At 49.7% G+C, this 12,971-nt stretch overlaps 1 long non-coding RNA gene across 3 annotated transcripts; it reads right to left on the bottom strand.

Moving 5' to 3' along the window:
* Positions 1-4,106: 4,106 nt before the first annotated feature.
* On the bottom strand, positions 4,107-11,360 carry LOC137223927 (uncharacterized). Of its 3 annotated transcripts, XR_010943132.1 has the most exons (6): positions 10,708-11,360; positions 8,214-8,757; positions 7,158-7,464; positions 6,285-6,412; positions 5,995-6,067; positions 4,107-5,265 (listed from the first exon to the last, which is right to left on the bottom strand). It is a non-coding gene; the product is annotated as an uncharacterized lncRNA (long non-coding RNA). The 3 variants fall into 3 exon arrangements; XR_010943130.1 differs by having other exon boundaries at positions 6,285-7,464; XR_010943131.1 differs by having other exon boundaries at positions 6,285-7,464; positions 8,214-8,754.
* Positions 11,361-12,971: the final 1,611 nt, after the last annotated feature.

Below are 12,971 nucleotides of genomic sequence, written 5' to 3'. Positions count from 1 at the left end.
GGTATTTAAACGCTTGATTGCCTAAGGCTTCACATTGTTCTTTTTGACTTTTTGTATTGAGAACTATAGCTAAGTCAACTGAGCCAGACGTGTCAAAGGGAGATGGGGGCGTCCCCATTCAGAGTGAGGTGGTCTTGATTTACAGACACTCCTGGGCAAGAAGCCTAGAAGAGCCTCTGCAGTCTGCGAGACCCTCCTGGAGACAACCGGAGAACGAGACACAGAATCCTCTCTTCCTGGGAGATGCTGCTCCAGCTACTTCTCTAAGGAGCCATGATCAGGCAAACAGAGCACAGAGGCAGGACAATAGGGGCACTGATACAGTCAGAGGAGCATTTGGAGAGGGGCCTTTTCGGGGAAGGGCCCTGGGAGGGGACATAACTGCTTGCACAGAGCCTTGTGAGCTCTAGTTGCATCTGGTCCAGTCCCAGACTGTCAATATCAGTGCTAAATTCCAGACGAGCATTCATGAACTGGTCTTGTCCCTGTCTGCCCTGAGCTCCCACTGCTTTCTGGGGTGAAAGACCGGAGCCTGGGGACTTGCTGCCTGGGTATTTCTACTGTCTTGGAGGGCCTGCCCCTCCCCGCCCCTCCGACAGAACCCATCAGGGGGTTTCTGTGCTGTGCTGTGAGTGAAAGACTACTTGGAGACAAAGGGGAGAGATAACAGGACGCTATACACAGGAAGCTCATAGCTTAGTTTTCCAGAACTTTCTTTTATGGTCATTTTCTTCCAGAATAATTTTATAATAATTTTCCCAATAATTCTGTGAGGACTTTACTTGATGTTACATTAAGTCAATACTGTACATTATTCTGAGCAGAAGGGACAACTGTATGGTAGATACCAGTTGTCCCTCCAAAAGCAAGGCACCTGGTCACTCCTTTTCAAGTTTTCTTTGACCTTTTGTAAAGTGTGTCATTTTTCTTCATATAGGGCACACACATTTCTCTACAGAGAGATGTTTCCAAGCAATGTTCTGTCTTGTTAATTTTTTAATTCATTCAAGAATATTGTGCAAAGCTCTAGGAATTAAGCAGTAAGCAAGACCCCTCTGTCCTACCCTCAGGATACAGTCTAGTGGAGAAGCTTACAGTCTAGAAGGAAAGAGACACTTAAGCAATAGTTGGTAATTCCAATGAACAAGATAAGTATGGGGTGCCCAGAAAGCACACTACAGGGGGACCTACCCAGTGTAAGGATCTGGGAAGCCCTTTCTGAGGGCATAACATCTACGATTCTATCTGATTAATAGGTAGGCGGTAGCTGGACAAAACCCCACAGAGAAGGAACAGGCCAAACGCTTTTTGCTTGTTTGTCCTTTGTATTTTTCTGACTGGGTATTCCAAGTACACAGGAATGTTATTGGATATCATTGATTTTTGTATCCTCTTCTTTTACCCAACATTTATACAAAATTATTTTATTAATCCTAACATCTTTTTAGTTAATTTCTTTGGATTGCCCTGGTAAATAAGCACACTATGTGCAAACCTAATCTTTTTAAAGGCTATTTATAACTTTAATTTTTCCACCACTTGGGGCAAGAAGTTTGAAACGTTTGTTTTCTGGTGAGCAATATGGCATTTCCTCCTTTTGTCCTAATGTACAAACTTTACATGTTACCTACCTACCTGCCGTTCCAGAATATGACGAATAGGCCCATGGCCACCCCACTTCTACCTTTCACGGAAGGAACAATGCGTTCACAGACTAAAAGGGAAAATGCACGGAGTGAAATAAACTGGAAGCCCTCCCCCTCTTCTTTCATCCAAGATGTCATCTAAGCGGGTGCCATCCCTCCTGGGTACCACAGACAGAGCCATTTTACTGTCAAAGCGAGGCTCTTGTAATGTAATACAATAGCAGATTCAAGAAAAACCCAAATGCTTCCTAGTACAATAAGGGCAAGGGCTAATGTTACGGAAAGGACAAGAAGAAAGCTCTTCTAATAGGAGCGATGCAATTGCCTTCACACACGTTAAGATTGGGTAGGCTCCAAGACAAGTTAAACCTTGCCTAGGTGAGGCATGCTTACCTCTTTGATGAACCGCTGAGGAAGCGGACACTGCAGACTGAATTAGCATCGACACACCCTCCATCACTCTCGCTGGTGCTTCTGGAATCTATTGTCTCCCCAGGGTCGGTCGGTGAGACTTGGGAAGGGATGGGGGAGGAAATTCTTGCTCCTGTGAGGAGGCATGGGGTCTCCCAAGGAAGAGGATGAAGATGGAAGACCAAGCGACTTGAAAGAGGGGACCTCATGGGCAAGGGGGTAACAAAGAGAGTGTTGGATGGGAAGGAACATCCATGGTAGATACCGTTTTTCCATGATTCAGGTCTGGCTCCCTTATGTTGGGCAAAGGGTGTTGGTTGAGTTGATGAAGTTTCCAACTTCTGGTCCCCCATACTGCTTACTCATCTGAGAACTCTCCTGACGGTTCAGGAGAGAACTTCTTTTACCTCCCTGGTGTTCCTGCCTGTCTGGTCTGGAGGATGAGGAACTGAAGTGGCTCCAAGATGGCCTGGGCTTCACCTCCATCTCTTCCTAAGGATCATAAAGCAGACTCAACACTGGAATCGGAGATGAGCCCAGATTGCACCATTTGCTGGCTGGAGACACCTTTTGAGTCAGAAAACAAGGGGCCCTTCCATATTCCAGTTACATGATTCACAAACACATTAGAAAAAGTAAAAGGCCGATCACAGGAGGCAAGTCTCCAGGCCACCTGGAGGACCCACCAAGGCCAGCCACGCATGTGGTGGGAGCATTCAGCACAAAGTTCCATCATTAGCAGAAGCCTGATTCTCTGGCCCTCTTGGGACTGAATAAGACGCAAACCCATGTCTACCAATGAGCCTCTTCGGGAGAAGATGGCTAACCCCAAATCAGCTCTCTATCCTGCTAACACTCTGTGTATGACATAAGAGTCTGATGTATTATTCATCTCTTTGGATCCCCACAACAGGATTTTTAAGGTAAGTATTTATGATCTTAGTTTTACAGACGAAGAAACAGACTCAAACAGGTTGTGGCAGATACCATCAGTTGCCCACCCAGCAACGTTGCACCTCTCATCTTTCTTCCTAATAGAACCCTGGTTTTACTTAAGTATCCTGTCTTATCTGCGTGGCAGGCATTTCAGGGGTCCCATCACCAGCCTGGCTGGGAGGAGGAGGAAACTCTGATTCATGCGAGCCAATCATAATGATTCCCTTTCTCCCCTTTGCCAGTGATTGGTTTAGAAGTGGCATGAGACACACTTCTGGCCAATAGGATGTGAGGCTGTGTCTCCTAGAAAGCTTCCAGGAAATGCTTTCTTGCTGATGAAAGAGGCCCTCTGCTGCTGCTGCACACTGTTGAGTCTGCGTGGGATTCCTGGAAATGAGGCAGCCATCTTGCAATCATAGGGCGAGGTTAGGAGCCCAAGCCAATCCCTGAAGGAGGGCAGAGGAAAATGTTGGAAAGAATCTGGGCTCTTCACTTACATTGATAAGCTGCTGAATTCAACATCCCTGGAGTTACCTCAAATCAGAATTTCTTATTATAGGATCGTAAACATTTTCTTTAATGATTTGGTCATTCTGGAAAGGGATTTTTCTTATTTGCAGCCACAAGCACCCTGACAGATACAGAAGTGAGTGACTGACCTGAGGTCCTACAGCTAAGCCACTGAGCTTAGATACAATTCCAGGTCTGTAGGATTACAAATACCATACACTTTCTACTCTGCCGGGGTGGACAACAAAGTGAAGAGCAATTTCACAGGATTCTCTAGAATCCTTCCCCACACAAGGATCTCGCTGTTAGTCAGGCATCTGTCAGCTCGTCAGTCCTAAAAAAAGACTCCATGAAAATGATTTTTTAAAAAATACAAAACAAATCTCCTTCTCTCTCTTCCCACAGTGTCTTTTCCTCTCTGAAGCATTACAACTGCTTCTTATTCTGCCCATTGTGTCAAGATAACAGGATTTAATTACCAAATTTATACACCACCAGCATGGCATAAATGCATTGGCCTGAGCTAAAATGAATGCAGTTATTAAAAAAGGAAAAGAGTTGCCGCATCACACAGTGACAGCAGACACAGAGACGACAGTTTTATTTACTTTATCTCCATGCAGGAAGCAGTTAAGCCATTTCAAAGCGATTATTGGGTTTTAATGATCCAGGACATTAAAACACATTTCTCCTGGTGACAGTGACACAGGTAAAGGAGGTGATAAATTCAAGAAATAATGGCCTGGTTTGGACAACCCCTCCCCACTCATTTGCGATGGGCCCCACGGTAGCCGTTCTCCAGGTAGTGTGGACCGCTGGCTGGGGTCCTGGGAGAACGCTGGTAAATCTTCTCGGTAGGACTGGGAGACCTTTCCAGATTAAGATTTAGCAGTGGGCTTCCCTGGTGGCGCAGTGATTGAGAGTCCGCCTGCCGATGCAGGGGGCACGGGTTCGTGCCCCGGTCTGGGAGGATCCCACATGCTGCGGAGCGGCTGGGCCCGTGAGCCATGGCCGCTGAGCCTGCGCGTCCGGAGCCTGTGCTCTGCAGCGGTTGAGGCCACAGCAGTGAGAGGCCCGCGTACCAAAAAAAAAAAAAAAAAAAGCTTTAGCAGCAGATTTTAAGCTCCACAATGCAAACCACAGCTGGTGCTGAGCCCTGCCTCCAGGTGCCCGAGGGAGAAGGAAAAGAACTGGGAAAGTGGGAGAAAAGGTGAAAGGAAAGAAAGGGAAAAGACCACCAAATGTCATGCCGTAAAACTCTATCCACAGTGCACTCCAGCTGCTTCGCCCATCCAAGGTCAAGGCCAAGTTCCCTGGGCTAAGTCCAAGCTCCAGGAACCAGAGTCTCCTTTGTTTTCCCTGGAGCTGATGGGCACCTAGAGCTCAGGTAGGGAGAGGTTCCCAGACTGACCTGTCAGATTTCCCAGGGCCCTGAGGGAACCATCCCCAGAAAACCCAGCCAAAGCTGTTGCTCTTTGATCCGTCATATACTTTGGACTTTCACAAGAGATTTTTTTTTTTAAAGAGAAGCCACTGCTGTTTTAAAAGTTTGGAAACTGAAGATATAGGCCTACCTCTTTATTTTGCAGAGACTGAGGACCAGAGAGGGGAAGCTGAAGACAGAGAGGGAGCTGGAAGCAGGTCTCCATCGTTCCCAGGCTGCTCCTGGAATTCTCCAGACAGAATACGGATGGCACTCGAATGGGCGATTTTCGAACTTCTAACCTCCGCATCAGCAGCCTTGCTGACCAATAGCTATGCCCTGTCCAGGTAAATAAGACTATGAATATGCGGCCTCCTCTTCCCAGGTGCTGTCTCTTGGATTTTCAAAGAAAAATGCAGCCATTCCTTGGGTCCTCACAATACAGTCAGAATCAACCCATTCTCCTCACATGTCACAAGCTCCTGACGTTTTGGGTAAGAGCCCTACTCTAGAGCTGTTTCCTTGGAGATATGAGGAAAATAACAACTTTGTTCGCCGTTTTCCTAACGATGTCCCCCCACTCCCCAAGCATGGCTGAAGTTTTGCAGAAATTTCTGGACCTTTCTTCTGAGCTTAATGGGAACACCACATTTGGATGCAGTTCTGATAAGGTCATGGTCATCAGAGGTGATTTTATGACTTAAGTGGGGCCTTGATTCTTCACCCCCGGGGAGAAAAAGCTCACAGACTGCCGAGCCCAGAGTGCTCTCCGGAAGTTGCATTTTTCTGGGAGGTCAGGGCCCCAGCATCAGGGCTGGTGAAAGGGGGCCTGGGGTGGAGGCTGTGTGAGCAGGTTTTATGATGGTAACATGGAAGGAGGAGGAGAAATCTGGTTTGGAGCTTATGAGAGGGGAATCGTTGTGCCCTTGGCTCAGAGGTGCTGAGATGCCTGGTGGGAGGGGGGTGTTGTGTAGCCACCCCTCTAGATAAGGGTGCCCCAAGGTCAACTCAAGACCTCAGATCTATAAGCGAAGCCAAAAGAAATAAAGACCATTGCTCGCTACATACCCAAATCGTGCTTACAACACAGATATGGAGACAGGCAGATTCTAGAAGGATTCGTCTCTTGAGCCAGTCACCTCTTACAGAAGAAAAAGAAAAGAAAACCCAGTTGTGAGAAAAATGCCTTTAGAGAAGTAGTCCTGCAGCTGGTAGCAGCCAGTGTCTGGAGCCAGCCTGTCTGCATCACCACCAGGCTCCCCAGCATAAAAGCCAAGCCATTCGGGGCACATTCCTTAGCTTTTCTAAGCCTCGCTTCCCACAGCCGTGAAATGGGAATAATAGTAGCACTTACTTACCCCTTCGAGCCCGTGTATTTAGAGCCCGCAGCCTGTTGCCTGGCGCACTGAGCAGTGGCCGCCATCCTCAGCCAACCTCAGGCTGCTCGTCACACTTCCCAGGAGGACTCTACGGACCCAGTCAGGCGCTGGAGGAGAAAAGCTCAAAGAGGCCTGTGTCAGTGGCTCGGAGTCACCCTGGTGCCCCACCTTGTTCTGGGCCAAGAGCAAGGTGCTCGGTCTAAGCAGCTTGGGTTGAGAAGGCGCAAGAAGGGAGCACATCCTGCAATTTTTCCTGGGCTCTCAGAGAGAAGGGGAGCTGCGGGCTGCAGGACCCCAGACACCAGACTCGAGTCGACTTGCAGGGAGCCGAGGGGCCGCCCAAGGAAGTCCTTTCTCCGGATGAGAGCCGGGCACAGAGGCCAGCTCCTGGAAAAGCTCTGAGCTCCCTTCTAAGGGTCCTTTAACGGGGTTATCGTGTGTGTGCTGGGAACAGCCCTCAGGAGAACAGGAGTGAGCCTCCGTCTCAGGGGACGTTGGCGCCAAAGCCAAATGATGCCATGCTGGCATGGGATGTCCCGCACTGGGCAAGGCTGGGACCAGGTGACCCACACCTGGCGTGGGATGTCTGCAGCTCAGCGGCAGGGAGCACAGTCTGTGTACCAGTGAGGCCCAGGGCCAGGGGCTCCACGCGCAGTCGCTGGCCTCGTCCCCGCCTCACAATGAGGCAGGCACTCTGGGTCACTCTGTTTTACAGAAGAGGACCCTGGGGCGCGAGGGTGGTCAGGCAGTTGCCCAGAGTTGCAAAGTTACTTAGGATACAGAGCCAAGATCCAGATGCAGCACAGTCGGCCTCAGAGCCTGTGAGCTAAACGCTGCGCTGCACAGCCTCACCTTTCCCTGTCTCCGTGCCGCGTGTGGCTGGGCCTCTGGTGACAGAGCGGGCAGGAGCTGGCAGATCTGGGGGGCAGGCGAGGGCTGGGGCGGGCAGGCTGGCAGGCAGTTGCTGAGTCTGGTACTGCGCTGCAGCCGGGGCTGGGGGCCACACATCCCACGTCACCACCAGAGAGGAGCTCCTGCTGGGCCCGGGAGGAATCCGGAAGTTTCTATAGCATCATTGGCTGGTTTGTTGCTTTGCACGGCTACTGCTTTCTGCACCTAGTAGACACCCAATCCTCCACACCTGGGCTGCTTCCCCGCTCTCACACACACACACACACACACACACACACAGATCGGAGTCATTGACAGCAAGTGGGTGAGAAGAAACAGAGAAAACAGAACCAACCAATGAAAACCCTAAGGGCAGCAATAATTAATATTTAAGTTGAAAACTGCCTGGGAACCCAAAGCGCAGGCTATTCATGTGCAAATCATATGCAAATCATATGCAAACAGGCTCCACACCTCCACACCAGGGCCCCTGTAATTATTCCGTAAACCTGTCGGGCCAGCTCTAAGGGCAGCTCCCTGTCCTGCCCCGGCTACAGGAGGGCTCCCATGCCAGGAATGAGTGAGGCCTCTGGGTGGCACCCTCGGGTGAGCGTGGTGGCCCTGGGTTTCCTCTGGTCAAAGCCCCTTCTGATTCTGCGGTCTCCCTCCCACCTGCGAGAGTTCCTGACCGTGCATCCCGGCTCCCCTCACCCACCCCAGAAGGCATTCCTGAAGGTCTCCCTAGGCGTCAAATCTTGATGCCTCTGCGACACTGCCCGCCTCCGCCCCTGCTCCCTCCTCTCCAGCACCTGCTCTGGCCCTGTTGATACTAATTCCAGGGTCAGGGGCAGCCCCCACCATGAGCCTCCCTTTTCTATGGGCTGGGTGGGCCATGGGGCTCCCCTGACGATGCAAGCAGGGCCTTCCTGAACTTTGCATTGTTCTGCCATGGCAGGAAAACCGTTCAGGTCACCCAGCGCCAGCCCCAAACTGTAGAACCAGGAGTCTAGAGTTCACCTGCATGGTTGGGTGACCTGGGCCTCCCAGGCCTGAGACCAGAGACTTGGAGTGAGGGGCAGGAAGTAGCCCCCTCAGACCGGTGTTCGTCACTGCCCCCAGCCCCGCAGCCGTGACAAGAGAGGAGAAGCGCCTCAGACAAAGGCCCGGGAGTGGTTCCCAGCCAGCTGGTCCTGCAGCAGAACACTTTAGAGCATGAACTTGCCTCTATCTCTGCCTGTATCCTTCACTCTGACTCTTCAAGTTCCAGGAGGGCAGGGACCGATCTTATCGATTCTAACCCTCAGCCTCCAGCACGGCAGACCATGATCCGCACAGACGGAGAGAAGAGCCTCGGAAGAGTCCCGCTCACGTGCGGCACCTCATCAGTGGTAACTGCCCTTGAGGATAAATGTTAACATGTCTTGTCCGCCGCTGGGTTCCCAGAGCCTGGAGCAGTGTGTTGGGAGGGAGAGGCCACTCTGGGCCAGCATCACACCATCACCGTGCCTAGAGCCGGATGCGACAGGCTGGTGGTAAGGGAGGAGCCGGCGTGCGTGCCCTGCTGGACAGCCAAGACAAGTTCTTTTTATTTTAATTGAAATATAGTTGATTTACAAAGTCTTGTTAATTTCTGCTGTACAGCAAAGTGATTCAGTTATATATATATACACATTCTCTTTTATAATATCCTTTTCAATTATGGTTTATCACAGAGTGTTGAATATAGTTCCCTGTGCTGTAGAGTAGGACCTTGTTGCTTATCCATTCTATATATAATAGTTTGCATCTGCTAATCCCAAACTCCCACTCCATCCCTCTCCTACCCCACCCCCCTTGGCAACCGTAAGTCTGTTCTCTATGTTTGTGAATCTGTTTCTGTTTCATAAAAGTTAATTTGTGTTGTATTTTAGAGTCCACATATAAGTGATGTCATATGGTATTTGTCTTTCTCTTTCTGATTTACCTCAGAAAGTAAGTCAGAAGGACTTAGCATGTCTTTAGTAGTATGATAGTATGAAAATCTCTAGGTCCATCCATGTTGCTGCAAATGGCATTATTTTGTTCTTTTTTATGGCTGAGTAACATTCCATTGTATATATGTACCACATTTTCTTTATCCATTCATCTGTCGATAGACATTTAGGTCATTTCCGTGTCTTGGCTATTGTAAATAGTGCTGCTATGAACATTGGTGTGCATGTATCTTTTCGAATTAGAGTTTTCTCCAGATATAAGCCCAGGAGTGGGATTGCTGGGTCATATGGCAGTTCTATTTTTAGTTTTTTAAGGAACCTCCATACTGTTCTCCAAAGTGGCTGCACCAACTTACATTCCCACCAACAGTGTAGGACGGTCCCTTTTCTCCACACCCTCTCCAGCATTTGTTATTTGTAGACTTTTTCTTCTTCTTTTTTTTTTTTTTTTGCAGTACGCGGGCCTCTCACTGTTGTGGCCTCTCCCGTTGTGGAGCACAGGCTCCGGACGCGCGGGCTCAGCGGCCATGGCTCACGGGCCCAGCCGCTCTGTGGCATGTGGGATCTTCCCGGACCAGGGCACAAACCCGTGTCCCCTGCATCGGCAGGCGGACTCTCAACCACTGCGCCACCAGGGAAGCCCTGTAGCTTTTTAATGATGGCCATTCTGACCAGTGTGAGGTGATACCTCATTGTAGTTCTGATTTGCATTTCTCTAATAATTAGCGATGTTAAGCATCTTTTCATGTGCCTGTTGGCCATCTCTATGCCAAGATCAGTTCTGACCCTGCCCCCAAAGGGACTGATGATCCACCTGGTGAAGTACACAAGGACCGGCCTTTCCTGGCCAGTGGTGGTGATAGGGTGACCTCAGGGTGAGGGCAGCAGTATTGTTAATGCACTGAGGGGTAGGTTTCTCTAAGAAAGCCCCCAGAGGAGGGCGAGCAGAGCAGAGATTTAAATGTTGGAGTGAGACTTTAAAATAAAGGAAGAGAGAAGAAAGAACATGCTCAGGGTTTGGAAAGAGCTTGGGCCAAAATACCGACATGGCAGTAGAAAGAGCAAGGGGAGGGGAATGAGCTGGGGCTCGGGAGTGAGTCCTGGCAGCTCCCCCCCGTGGCTCCTATGTAATCATTTCTTGATTCAGCGACACCCAGGACTAACCGGGTCCCTTGCTCCACTGGACATTTTCTGAGCATCTGTGTGCCCAGCACTGTGCTGGCCCCAAAACAAAGCCCTACCCTTGGGCAGCTTCTGTACCCATAGAAGAGAGTGGTCACCAGACAAAGCCGTGATGGACCACCTGCTTTGAGAGGGAAAAATATAAAACATCTACCATACCAGACATAAATAATTAGGTAAAAAGTGAGATTAAAGTGCATACCATTTTCAGAAATATTAAATTGCTGGGGGGAGATGTGCATCTGAGATCTGAAGAACTAGAATAATATAATTTATAGTAATATAATAATAGTAATATAAAGTAATAGATACAGTAATATAATAATAAAGGGCACTGTATTTTAATTACAACTCACCTGGTTGCAAAGAAGAGAAACTCAGTCATAGTAGTGAAAGGACACAGGACAATTTTATGACATCGAACAGCAGGATACACCCGGAGCTCTGCAGGAACTGTGCCTGGGACTGGGGTGCGGGGACTGGGGTGCCATTGAGAGGGGCAGCAGCCCCCTCCCTACCTTCTTTCTTCTCTGCTCTTTTCTCACTGCATCTCTCTTCATGCTCCTCTCTCTGGCTTCCTCTGCTTATCCAGCGTCTCTGTTTAGGCTGGCCATGGCTCCGACTGTGGCCATGACCTTTGGACCCCCTGACAGCTAATTCCCAGGGTATCCATTCCAAATTCCTGGGAAAGACCCTTAGTGGGTTCAGTGCATTTGATTGGGTGTCAGCTGAACCACTGCAGCGAGGAGACCGCAAATCACAGTTAAACAAGAGCATCTGTTTTCTCTCCTGAGAGTCTGCCACGGCAGCCCTTCTCTGCAAAGTTCTCCGAGATCCAGGCTCCTTGCATTTTGTTATTCCATCGTCCTAGGGTGGCAACTTTGCCTAAATGGTCCAAGATTGCTCACCACCACACCCATACCGCAGGAGCCCTGGAATGGCATGAGTCACCTCCACTCCCAGGGCCCGAATTTATCCACATGACTAAGCCTGGCTTCAAAGTTGCCCAGGAAATGCCTCTTTGCTAGGCTGTCAATGCGTGGCAAGCAGCCGTCTCGGGTACACGGTACACGCAGGTGCCTTAGTCATGGTGGCGGGACGGAGGGAGAGCCTAGGAGGGCCGCATGGTGGAAACAGGGCAGCCTGGGCACTCCCTGCAGCAGAGGCCAGTGAAGAGAGCTGGGACCCAGTGCTCAGCCAGGACAAGTCCACCCCCTGCTGAATCCATACCTGGCCCTACTCTACACATGGTGCAGTTATGCAGCCGGACCTCCCGCCTGCTGAGGCACTGAGGATAAACCTTTAGGGAAGGGACCAGGAGAGAGGACAACCATGGGGCCAGTGGTCTGGGAGAGTCTTTGGAATTTCATCTCAAAGGAAACACTTTATGTGCACCAAGGTTTGAGAAGGAGAAGAGAAAACAGAAGATAGACAATGGACAGTTTACAGGGGTCAGGTTCAAATAAAAGGACTTCTAGGTGAGTTCCAGTAAACCCTCTTACTCCGTTTCCTCATCGAGATAAAAAGTGCCCTGGAAGGGTGGTAGAGAAGATTATTTGAGGTAATGGATACACAGCACCAGTAGGCACTCAATGAATGGCCGTTGTTTTAGATTGGAGTGCACAAAGATGGGGCGCCCAGTTCAGGGGATGTGTCCCTCTGTACTTCTTAGTCCAGACCCTTGGGCATTTTTCTTCCCCGCTTCCAGTTCTTGGGGAGGCAGTTCTCCTATTCTAGGGCGCATAGAATTACTCCTGACTCCCAGAGATTCTGATTGTGGTAGGTCTGGGGTGGACCCAGGAATGTGCATGTTCTAGCCAGGAAATTGGGGTCAGGTGGTTGAAGGGCTGAACTTTAAGAAATCCTGCAGAAAAGGAATGTCCATCTCTTAGACTGACTTTGCTCATCAGCACCATCATAGTCTTATTGTACATGATGGTCCACGTTGCGGTCCTAGGGATACAGCTTCTCTGATTACCTTTTATGTGGGGCTCCTGGGTCCCAGGGGCTGGAAAAGGCATTGTGGGAGAGAGGGCGAGGTGATGGGTGGCTTATTTGGTCATAAAACTTCATGTGACGCTTCCACAGGCCCCATAAAGCCCCCCAACACACACCCACAAACTTCCATGAGAAAACTGTCTCCCGTTTGGGCACATCTGCCATCGTCGCAGGGACCAGAATGTGCAGACCAGTCACAGACACTGAAACACTATTAATAGTGGGGCTGGATGAAGCCAAGCTCAAGTGTGAAAGGCTTCCTCAGGGAGCTGACAGATCCTTTGAGAGCCCAGGTCATTTCAGACTTGAACCTAAGTCATCTTGGCTGACACCTCAGCCGTGACCTCTGGTGCCCTGAGTGAGGTGAGGGTCTGGCCACAGATGACCCAACTGCAGCACCCCCCCCCCCCCCCCCCGAAGTCCTTCCTTCTCATGCCTCAGACACAGAGCAGGCCCTTGGTTCTCTGTATATGATATTCATTGGATTTTTTTCCCTGATTACAGAAGAAATATGAAATCATCATAAAAAGTGTTTTTTGAGAAAGTGGCACAAAGACAACAAAAAGCCACCTGTACTCCTATTATCCCAAAATAAACATTAACATTTTAGAGTAACACACTA

The sequence above is a fragment of the Pseudorca crassidens genome, chromosome 4 (assembly GCF_039906515.1).
Source record: "Pseudorca crassidens isolate mPseCra1 chromosome 4, mPseCra1.hap1, whole genome shotgun sequence".
Taxonomy (NCBI): domain Eukaryota; kingdom Metazoa; phylum Chordata; class Mammalia; order Artiodactyla; family Delphinidae; genus Pseudorca; species Pseudorca crassidens.
The sequence above is the reverse complement of the archived record's forward strand: the minus strand, read 5'-3'. Positions and strand labels throughout refer to the sequence as shown.